The sequence below is a fragment of the Theropithecus gelada genome, chromosome 1, assembly GCF_003255815.1.
Source record: "Theropithecus gelada isolate Dixy chromosome 1, Tgel_1.0, whole genome shotgun sequence".
Classification (NCBI taxonomy): Eukaryota; Metazoa; Chordata; class Mammalia; order Primates; family Cercopithecidae; genus Theropithecus; species Theropithecus gelada.
In genome coordinates this window covers 47602900-47615081 of record NC_037668.1, presented here as the reverse complement: position 1 = coordinate 47615081, position 12182 = coordinate 47602900, and the positions used below count along the sequence as shown (strand labels likewise).

The following is a 12182-nucleotide window of genomic DNA, read 5'->3' as shown; positions in this document are numbered from 1 at the left end:
CTCCCAAAGTGCTGGGATTATAGGCGTGAGCCACCACACCCGGTCTGTATTCTGTTTTCTAAATAAGGAGGAAGAACTGTCTAATTTTATGACTATGCTAACCAGTAGTTATATTTTTTTAAATCAATTTTGAAAGGTCTGTTTCCACTGATGTTTCATCCTGAGTCATATTCATTTTCTATTTCTAAAGGCATTGGGATTCCCTGCTCCAACTAAATAAGTCAGTTGAGATCAGAAGTTCATATGTCCAAGTGAAACTCAACCAAGGGTCCATAATGCTCCCTGGCAGTCAAAGGGCCACCAAGTGTTTGTATTTGCATAAGTCAAGTGCATTTTGCATTCTAGAGGCTATCAAGGTCACTGCCAGAGTCACCCTGACAGTGGCTACTTTGTGGTCAGTAAGAACACGCTGCTTACTTGAAGGAGAGTCTTAAGCAGGTGGCAGACATGATGAGAGAAGGTGGTTGCACTGGACAGATTTCATGTTCCCTGATAGCTATGGCTCTGGGTGAAGCCTTACAGAGGATTAGAGCCCCATTTCTGCCATGAACTTGCTGAGCCTGTTTCTCCATCAATACATTGGGATGATTGAACTCCATCTGTGTTAAAAGCTCCTCCAACTCTGCATAATTATTTTTATTTTAAGCATATTCATTCCAAATCAGAGCCTGGCTCTTCATTTTCCAGGCAAGGGTTTCAAGCTTCCAACTGCAGCCTTTGCACCGACCATGCTCATCCTGCCTTTGGTCCATAGAACAGTGGTCAGATGAGGTGTCTGTCCTTCCAGCTGCCTGACTTCACATCTTAAAGCCAAGGAAGAGTCCAGTTCCAGGGTGGGCGGCCTCTCCTGGGCAGGACAGAAATAACTCCAGGATGTGAGCCAAGATAGAACCCACTCTTCCCCATCCCTCTCGCCACAGTTTCCACTGACCCCAGCTGGCCTCAGAGACATTTGACTAGAGAAGATCCTGGCTGCATCCCAGAGCCAAAGGAGACTTTACTGCAGTTTGATAGTCTCAGAAAGTCGACTGAAAAAATGATGGAATGGGCGGCCAGCACTAACCAGGGCACCTATTTGTTGTGAGAAAATCAAATTCTTTTAGTTTTTTTCATTTTCATCTTCATTTTTATTTTTTTAGGGAGGTGGTCTCACTCTGTTGCCCAGGCTGGAGTACAGTGGTGTGATCACAGCTCACTGCAGCCTTGAACTCCCGGGTTCCCATCCTCCCACCTCAGCCTCCAGAGTAGCTAGAACTACAGGCACATGGCACTATGCCTGGCTTCAATGTAAACCAAACACAGACTCTCTGAGGGAGCATGAGTAAGTGCTTCCCCACGTCCATGGATCTTCTCAGTAGTAAGGCTTGGGCTCTGGAAACTTTAGACCACAGATCTCTCAGAGATCTGTCCAGTGGTGAGTTGACTGGGGCCCAGACAAGCAACTTGTCCATCAGCTCAGAGTCTCTCAAAGGCCAGGCCTGGAACTCATCTGGCTGCCTTACTACCTGGTGTCTGGAATGGGCCCCCTAGGCCCACAGATGTACCATTTATTCATCCAGTCCATCACTCAGCACACATTGACAGAGCCCCTTTCATTCCACAGGCCCTGTGCTACATGGCAGGGGAACGGGAAGGACAGCAGTGTGCCACCTCCCCCGTCCCCTCTGAATTTTGTTTTTTTGTTTTGTTTTGTTTGTTTTAATACAGATGAAGTTTCACTGTGTTGCCCAGGCTGGTCTCAAGCTCCTGAGCTCAACTGATCCTCCCACTTTGGCCTCCCAAAGTACTAGGATTATAGGCATGAGCTACCATGCCGAGTCTGCTCTGAGTTTTCAGCACAGGAGAGGAGAGGAGTAGGGACTTGCTTTGATCCCCCTAAAGCCACCAGAGTTTTCCTCTCAGAGGCTGTCCCTGCTCATCTTCTGTGTCTGGGAACTCCCCATTTGTTGTAAACTGAAGGACAAGTTTCTTGCATCTTCCTGGCGTGTGACGGAGAGAGACAGAGGAGTATGAGGTGCAGGGAGTTTCCTGTCTGATGGGAAAGACCATTTCATATTCTCCAGGGATTCTCAGTCTGAAGGAAGAGACAGCCTCTGTATTAGGCCATTCCTGCACTGCTATAAGGAAATACCTGAGACTGGGTAGTTTATAAAGAAAAGAGGTTGAACGGCCTCATGGTTCTGCAGGCTTTACAGAAAGCATGGTGCCAGCATATGCTCGGCTTCTAGGGAGGCTTCAGGAAGCTTACAGTCATGGCAGAAAGTGGAGAGGGAGCAGGCACGTCACATGGAGAAAACAGGAACAAGCAAGAGATCTCAGAGTGAGAGCTTACCTATCACCAAAGGGATGGCCCAAGCCATTCATGAGAGATCTGCCTCCTTGATCCAAACACCTCCCACCAGGCTCCACCTCCAAAATTAGGAATTACATTTCTACATGAGATCTAGGTGGAGACAAACATCCGAACTCTGTTAGCCTCTATCCTTAGAGACCCCCAGGCTTTGAGAAGCCCCTTGTTTGGGGGACAGATCAGATGCACAAATAAGAATATGCAAAGATGTACAAAACTTTATAAAAAGGCAGAGGGATGGATTATTGCTGAAGGAAGGATAGGAGGTGGGTTACCCACAGGGGAAGGCCTTTGGAGTAAGATATATGGAAAGAGGGATTCTTGTAGGCCCTGTTTAATTCAACCACAAAGGAGAAATTTGCTTTCATAATCGTGCTTAGAGATTTTTTTTTTTTTTTTTTTGAGACAGGGTCTTACTGTGTTGCCCAGGCTGGAATGCAGTGGTGCAATCACAGCTGAATGCAGCCTCAACCTCCTAGGCTCAAGCAATCCTCCCACCTCAGCCTCCTGAGTAGCTGGGACTACAGATGTGTGCCATTATGTCCAGCTTATTTTTAAAATTTTTTCTACAGACGGGGTCTCCCTGTGTTGCCCAAGCTGATCTTGAACTCCTGAGCTCAAGTGATCCTCCTGCCTCAGCCTCCCAAAGTGCTGGGATTACAGGTGTGAGCCACCACGCCTGGTATGTGCTAAGAGATTTATAATATGAGTGGGGCAGTCAGGCCAGGGTGGGGTGGATGTGAGATGGCTATTCTGGAGCAACAATTCTTAAAGTAGAAAACAGCATGAAGTATGCTCTCTGGAAAAGATGAAGAGGTGGATTCATTTGTATCCCTGGGTCAAATCCCACAGAGAGGTGAGCACAATGGAGAGATGAGGCCAATCTGGGGAGGAGGTCCGGAATCACCAGGCTGCCTGGTCCATGAAGGGCCATCCAGTCCAGTTTCCTGCTGCAACAAAAGACTTGCTCTAGGCTGGGTGCGGTGGCTCACGCCTGTAATCCAAGCACTTTGGGAGGCTGAGGTGGGTGGATCACCTGAGGTCAGGAGTTCGAGACCAGGCTGACCAACGTGGAGAAATCTCGTCTCTACTAAAAATACAAAATTTACTGGACATGGTGGCGCATGCCTGTAATCCCAGCTACTTGGGGAGCTGAGGCAGGAGAATCACTTGAGCCCAGGAGGCAGAGGTGCGCCATTGCACTCCAGCCTGGGCAACAAGACTGAAACTCCATCTCAAAAAAGAAAAGAAAGACTTGCTCTATGTAGCCCCTAAATGTGTTGCTGGCCTCCTCCTAAAAGTCATAACACTAGCCACTCGTTTCCTTTGGGTCTTAAAACCACCTGCTAAAAGGTCTTCACATCTAGCCTAAACTGACCACTGCAATGTAATGTCTTTCTGTTGAAAACACTGAACTGGCTGGGCATGGTGGCTCACACCTGTAATCCCAGCACTTTGAGAGGCCGAGGTAGGCAGATCACCTGAGATCAGGAGTTTGAGACCAGCCTGGTCAACATGATGAAACCCCATCTCTACTAAAAATACAAAAAAATAGCTGAGCATGGTGGCGCTTGCCTATAATCCCAGCTACTTAGGAGGCTGAGGCAGGAAAATCGCTTGAATCCGGGAGGCAGAGGTTGCAGTGAGCCAAGATTGCACCACTGCACTCCAGCCTGGGTGACAGAGCAAGACTCCATCTCAAAAGAAGAAAAGAAAGAAAGAAAGAAGGTAAGTAAGTAAATAGTGAACTGATTGAAGATAAAGATAAGGGCTGATTAACAGTATTCCACCTTCGGCCGGGCACGGTGGCTCAAGCCTGTAATCCCAGCACTTTGGGAGGCCGAGACGGGCGGATCGCGAGGTCAGGAGATCGAGACCATCCTGGCTAACACGGTGAAACCCCGTCTCTACTAAAAAAAATACGAAAAACTAGCCAGGCAAGGTGGCAGGCGCCTGTAGTCCCAGCTACTCGGGAGGCTGAGGCAGGAGAATGGCGTAAACCCGGGAGGCGGAGCTTGCAGTGAGCTGAGATCCGGCCACTGCACTCCAGCCCAGGCGACAGAGCGAGACTCCGTCTCAAAAAAAAAACAAAAAAACAAAAAACAGTATTCCACCTTCAAAAGCATAGCTTCATAGTGCCATAGGTTAAGCCAAGAAGGCCAGTGGCCTATAGCAATCTGGCCCCTGCTGACCTCCAACCTATGTTTCACCCTTTGTGCTCCATTGGGCTGGGTTTTTCTCACTTCTTCCAACATCGCATTTCCTCCTTGTGTGCAGCCCTAGTGGTTACAGTATTCTCCAGAATCCTTGAGGGTGCCGGAAAAGCAGGCCCTAGACTGAGTTTCCAGAAAAGACTCCCAGAGTCACGTCCCAGAACTGATCTGTTAAGGGAACGGCTGCTTCTACCACAACAAGGAGCTGCTCATCAAATCATGAAGCTGTTGTTACCACTTCTATCCCCAGAGTCACACCTCCACTATGACAACCTATACCCGCAAATCCATGCTTTACATCCTGCCTCTTTTCCCACTCACTCAATTCTGATTTCAATTACCAAGCAAATATATCTGATAGGCAGAATCTTAAAATGGATGAAAGCTTACCTGCAAGGAAGTCTTAGTCATCATTTTTGGCTTTCCAGCCTCTGCTGGAAAGAGTAGAAAGGTACACTAGAAGGAGATGAAATAGGTGTTGAGCAAGCCAGTTCATAGATAACCTCCACAGTTAGTAATCCCTTCATTTATCTGACTGATATGCATAACCCTCTTCCCATATTTGTAGTTCACTTCCAACTAAGTGGTCCTCCTTTGAGCCTATTTTCCAGTAGCATGAAGACCCCAAAATGGCCATATGGTCATATGGTCTTTCTCTTTTTTTTTTTTTTTACAGGGCCTCACTCTGTCACCCAGGCTGGAGTGAGGCAATCAAGGCTCACTGCAGCCATGATTTCCTAAGCTCAAGCTATCCTCCCACCTGAGCTTCCCATGTAGCTGTCACTATAGGCATGTGCTACCACACCCGGCTAATATTTTTTAGTAGAGAAAAGGTCTTGCTATATTGACCAGGCTTGAGTTGAACTCCTGAGCTCAAGCGATCCTCCTGCCTTGGCCTCTCAAAGTGCTAGGATTATAGGCATGAGCCACCACACTCGGCCATGTGATCACCTTTGTTGTTGTTGTTGTTGTTGTTTAGACAGAGTCTCGCTCTGTCACCCAATCTGGGTGATTCTCTCACCTCAGCCTTCCGAGTAGCTGGGATTACAGGTGCATACCACCATGCCTAGCTAATTTTTGTATTTTTAGTAGAGACGGGGTTTCGCCATGTTGGCCAGGCTGGTCTTGAACTCCCGAGTTCAAGTGATTCTCCCACCTGGGCCTCCCAAAGTGTTGGGATTACAGGCGTGAGCCACTGCATCTGGCCCATGTGATCATCTTTAACATTTAGTTTAGTTGAACCAATTTTGCACACCCTAGTAAAGGCATTCCTCACTAGGCTACTAATATCTTCAACCTCATGACTGGGCGGCAGAGGAAGCTGTTGGCCCTGATACAATCAAGAAACCAACTTGTCAAACCGAGAAGTTGCTGCTGGAGCTGCAGCTCCAGAATCTAACACCCCTCCTACACACCGTACTGGCAAAACCACTTCCTCCAGCCTTGACTCACTCGGCCGTTAAATCAGTTCTGAATTCAAGGCTCATATGATTGTGTCTTATTTACAAATCCTGACTCTCATTCAGAAACCTAGCTGCATGTTGTCTACAAGAAGTTCACTTTAAATATAAAGACATATATAGATTAAAAGTAAAAGGAAGGAGAAAGATATACCATGCTAATACTAATCAAAAGAAAACTGGAATAGCTATGTTAATTTCTGCAAAGCAGATTTCAGAGTAAGGAAAATTATCCGGAATAAAGAGGGGCATTTACATAATGATGAAGGGGTCAATTCTTCAAGAAGATGTAACAGTCCTTAATGTGTATGCCACTCACAACAGAGTGTCAAAACACGTGAAGCAAAAATGGACTGCAGGAGGAATAGACAAAGCCACTATTATAGTTGGAGACATAACAGCTTTCTCAGCAATGAACAGAGCCAGCAGGCAGAAAGTCAGTAAGGACATAGTTGAATTGAACAGCACCATCTAACAGCTGGATCTAAATGACATTTATAGAATACTTCTCCCAAACATCAGTAGAATACACATTCTTCGCAAGCTCATGTGGAACACTCACCAAGATAGACCATATTCCAGTCCATAAAATATACCTTAACAAGTGTAAAAGAAAAGAAATCATACAATGTATGCTTTTAGACCACAACGAAATTAAACTAGAAATCAATAACATAAGATAGCTAGAAAATCTCAGAATAATTGGAGATTAAACAACATACTTCTAAATAACACGTGGGTCAAAAAAGAACTCTCGAGAAGAATTTAAACATATTTTGAACTAAATGAAAATGAAAATATAACATCAACATTTGTAAGATGCAGTCAGGTGCGGTGGCTCATGTCTGTAATCCCCACACTTTGAGAGGTCAAGGCAGGTGAATCACCTGAGGTCAGGAGTTTGAGACCTGCCTAGCCAACATAGTGAAACACCATCTCTACTAAAAATACAAAAATTAGCTGTGTGTGGTGGCACATACGTGTGTTCCCAGCTACTCGGGAGGCTAAGGCAGGAGAATCGCTTGAACCCAGGAGATGGAGGTTGCAGTGAGCCAAGATTGTGCCACTGCACTCCAGCCTGGGTGACAGAGTGAGACTCTGTCTCCCCGCCCCGCCGCCCCACCCCTTTAAAACAGTGTTTAAAGGAAAATGTATAACATTGAACACACACATTAGAAAAAACAAAAAAGGACCTAAAATCAATAATCTAAGCTTGTACTTTAGGAAACAAAAAAAGGAGAGCAAATTAAGTCCAAAGTAAGCAGAAAAAAAGAAATAACAAAAATTAGAGTAGAAATAAATGAAATTGAAAATAGGACATCAATAGAGAAAAGCAATGACACCAAAAGCTGATTCTTTGAAAAGATCAACAAAATTAATAAATCTCTAGCCAGGCAACTAAGAAAAAGGACAGAACACACAAAAAACTAATACTATAAATAAATGAGGGGCCATCACCACTGATTCCATAGACATTAAAGGAATAAAAGGAATATTATAAACAACTGCGTGCTCAGAAATTTGATAGCCTAGATGAAATGGACCAATTCTTTGAAAGATACAATTAGCCAAAACTCACATAAGAAGAAATAGATCATTTGAATAGGCCAGCATCTATTAAATAAATTGAATCAATAATTAATAACCTTCTAAAATAGAAACCATTAGGCCCAGATGGTTTCACTGGTAAATTCCACCAACATTTAAGGAAAAAATCATATTAATTTTCTACAATCTCTTCCAGAAGGTAGAAGCAGAAGGAATACTCCCTAACTCATTCTATGAGGCCAGTACTTTTCTAACACCAAAACTAGACAAAGACATTATAAGAAAGGAGAATTACACACCACTATATCTTAAAAACATAAATGCAAAAATCCTCAACAAAAAATTAGCAAACTGAATCCAATAATACATAAAAAGAATTACATACCACAACCAAGTCGGATTTATTCCACATATACAAGGCTGATCCAACATTTTAAAATAAATTATTGTATTCTGTCATATCAACATCCTAAAGAAGAAAAACAACACAATCGTAGCAATAGATACAGAAAAGGCATTTTACAAAGTCCAGCATTTATTCATGATTTAAAACTCTCAGCAAACTAGAAATAAAAAGGAACTTTCATTGAGTTCCAAAGACTGAACCTAGGATAGAGGGGCAAGATGGCTGACTAGATGCAGTCAGGAGGAACACCTGCCCCTGAGGGAGTGGGACATTGGGAAGACTGCCACACTCTGAGTAGATCTTTAGAGGGAAGGCATTGGGAGCCACCACACTGGGGCAGGATGCTGATGATGCAAGAGGATGTGTATTTGGGGCGGAAAGAGTATGTGGGAACCCTTTGTACTTTCAGCTCAATTTTGCTTTGAACCTAGAGGCTCTAAAAATAAAATCTTTTAAAAGAAGGGGAAAGAGGGAAAAGGAAATGCAGTGTTTAGCCTTTTAGCCTCTGGAATTCAGGAAGAGATATCAGGCGGCCGGAATAAATGTTGAATGAGCCCAGATGCAGCAAATACCCAGATAACTCCTAAACTCCCTGCAGACCTCAGACAAAATGTCATCTTCCCAGAGAACTTTATCTGATCCCCAGATTAGTTGAAGACCTTCTGTTCAACATGCTGTTATAGCACTTGGTTCTCCACCGCACTTACCGCATGTATCGGTCAGGGTTCAGTGAGGGAAGCAGAAACATTATGAGCATTAAAGAATGAGAGATTTATTATGGGAAATAGACCTCCTGCAACTTTAAGAGGAGCTAGGGTAGCAAACGTCTAAAAGAGAGAGTGAGACAACCAAAGAAGGGTCACTGCTAGTCCCAAAGCACTGGGTAGGTGGACAAGTTGGATCTGCAGGGAAGTCTGAGAAATTGTCTCCAACTGCCAGAGTAAGATGGCAAACGGAAGCTTCTGGAGAGGTCTACTAGACGGGGTTATCCCAGTGCAGCTACCAGCTCTATGGTTCTGCAGCCTAACATCAGGTAGTGGACCAGAGCTGTAGTTGGTCATCAAGACCAGTGGGCAGTAAGAAAAGCTGGGCGCAAAGCAGAGGAGAATGGGAACAATTGAAACCACCCCAGAAACCCAAGCACCAGTCCATCCAGAATTCTGGCTACAAGGACTTGCAGAGAATAAAGGTCACTGATTGATTTCCACCCCTAAAAATCTTGGGCAGATTTACCTGTTGGCCCACTCTAATCTAGAACAATACAGGAAAGAGGATTCTGGGAGACACAGTTCCCAGATTCACTGAATGGATCATGGAACAATCCAGCATGCAACATTCTGTGACTGTGTGGGGTTTCATCATCTGGCATACATCTCTCTGTGTTGCCAGATTGAAATGCCATCAGGGAAGAGACTGTTTTTGTTTTGCTCACAGTTGCATTCCCACATATTACCTAGATTATTGAGTAGGTCCTCAACAAATATTTGTTGGAGGAACAGTAATTTTTTATTAGGATTTCAGCAATGACTTGGAAAAATTATTTTTTCATTAAAAGAGGGACGCTTGCAAAATGGAAAGTCTAATAAAACATTTTGTTGGGGAAGGCATAGTAGAAAAGGCAGTCTCATACATCACTAGTGAGAATGTGAGCTAGTTCAACCATTCTGTAGGGGAATTTGGTGTCACTTAACAAAACTACATATGCACTTACCTTTAAGCCAGTAATCCCATGTCTAGGAATCTGTCCAGAAGATACAACTGCAATATTATGAAAACACATATGTACAGGTCACTGACTAAAGCAATATTTGTAATTGCAAAACAGCGGAGAAACGCTAAATGTCTATCCTGGGAGAATGGTTGGAAAAATTATAGTACATCCCAACAATGAAGGACTGTAAAAATGAAAGAGGGGCTTAGACCCCACCGAGACAGCCACCAGAAAAGACCTCTCCAAGTTGGGAGGAAAACAGTAAACATATTTTGAAAAAAAAGAAAAAAGATTTCTATCTGCTTGTATGAAATGATTTCCCACATCTACTGCTAGGTGAAAATAGCAAAGTACAAAATGATCAATCGTCTCTATTCATCATATAAGAAAGAAGAGGCTAAAAGAAAATATATGTGTATCTACACACTTATGCAAAAGAATTTCAGGAAGAACTAATCAAAAATGAATGCAGCTCCTATGATAGACACACCCTAGAGGGACCTCCACTGAGTTCACCTTTGAATAATCCTTACTCCTTGACTACAGGAAGAACCTCTGAATTGCTTCTAACTAATGAAATATAGCAAAGGATGTGGGGTAGTCAGTCACTTGATTATATTACATTATAGAAGACTCTGCCTTAGCGGATTGAATTGAGAAATTCTCCTGGTGGCCTTGAAGATGGTAGCTGTCTTGTTGTAACTGCCTATGGAGAGGACCTCTAGGAGTTGAGGCCATGGAGGAGCATGGGGGAGGACCAAGCAGAGGGTTATGATCTTTACATAAGAACATGGCCCAAACAACATCTTGTTTGCAGCCTCGTGAGATAACAAATCTATGTGGTTTTAAGCTGCTTGTTTTGTATTAAATTGTAAGTTTCTGAAAACTTATTACACAGCAATAGATAACTAATACTGTAGATTAGTTTGTACAGTATGGTACGATAAAGGTGGAAACACATCCATATACATTTTACAAAATCCATGGAATATACAACACAAAGAGTCAACCCTAGTGTAAACTGTGAACTTTGTTTGATAATGTGTCAACATTGCGGCATTAATGGTAACAGAGGTACCGCACAGAGGTGCCATTAACAAAAGATAACTAAATCTGCAGGAGGAGAAGGGAATTAGGTGGAAAGAAGAAGAAAGTGGAAAGAGAATAGTAGAGACAAGTGAGAAGCAACACTCTTCTGAGTATTCCTTTTAGTATGACTTTCATCTTTCACAAGGGAAAGTTTAACATACTGTCCCCCTCCAAAGTAATACATAATTAAAATCAACTAGGAGGTGAATGAAACCCAAAATAGAATACAACCACAAATAAATATAACTATATGAAAAATAAATTTCATAATCACACTTCAGGGAGGCAGGAAAAAAACTAAAAGACTGACCTAAATAACTTCAGAAAACAGTACTTTGATGGTATACCATAAGGCTAAAGATAAAAAGAAATGTACACAAACACTACCTGCTAGTTAGTAAATTTTTTTTCTCACAGAGGTATGGGTTATCAGTTTTGAAACTTCTTTATTTGTACTACAATTGAACAAATAAGTAAAAATATTATAAATTAAAAAATTACTGTCAGATAAAAGAGTTATAAATTGAAAAAGGGAAGGTTAGGAATTGTGAACCCTGAATATCGGAGACAGGTCTCAGTTAATTTAGAAAGTTTATTTTGCCAAGATTGAGGATACACACCCATGACACAGCCTCAGGAGGTCCTGATGACATGAGGCCAAGGTGGTCAGAGCACAGTTTGGTTGTATACATTTTAGGGAGACATGAGACATCGATCAACATATGTAAGATGAACACTAGTTTGGTCCAGAAGGGTGGGACAACTCAAAGAAAAAGCAGGACAACTGGAAGCTGGGAGGGGACTTCCAGGTCATAGGTAGTTAAGAGACAGATGGCTGCATTCTTTTGAGTTTCGGATTAGCCTCTCCAAAGGAGGCTATCAGATATGCATTTATCTTAGTAAGCAGGGGTGACTGAACAGAATGGGAGGCAAGTTTGCCCTGAGCATTTCCCAGCTTGACTTTTCCCTTTAGCTTAGTGATTTGGAGGTCACAAGATCTATTTTCCTCTCATGTTTACCCCCTTTTCTTTTTTAAAATATTTTGGAGAAAGAAATTCAGAAGAAAATGAGTCTCTAGTCTCAGGTTTTTTCTGATTACTCATGGATTCCTAGATGAGTAGGCCCAGAGTTATTATGAAAGTTCATTTTTAGCAGGTTGTGAAATCTCATGTCCTCTGAAGAGAACATAGGGAGAGGAAAGGAGAAAAACAACAACAAATGAAATAACAATCCTGGAAAATAGACGTAGGCCACATTACTCTGAAGTCCATACATCAGTAGGCAGGTATGAAAGTTGCTTATGTATGTAAATAGGTTGCTGTTATTTTCTTCTGAAATTTGAGTTGTCTAGCTTCAGTTCACAGAGCTTTACAAAAGCACAGCTTAGTTTTCAGTGACTCCAAAT

General features: G+C 42.9%; 1 protein-coding gene across 1 annotated transcript in view; it reads right to left on the bottom strand.

Annotated features, from left to right (window-relative positions):
- PLA2G5 (phospholipase A2 group V) overlaps window positions 1–5021 on the bottom strand; it is a 33398-nt gene extending 28377 nt beyond the window's left edge. The window contains exon 1 of the mRNA XM_025400798.1: window positions 4954–5021. The gene's annotated coding sequence lies outside the window, so the exon portion shown is untranslated. The remainder of the gene's footprint in view (window positions 1–4953) is intronic.
- Between the last annotated feature and the right edge of the window lie 7161 nt (window positions 5022–12182).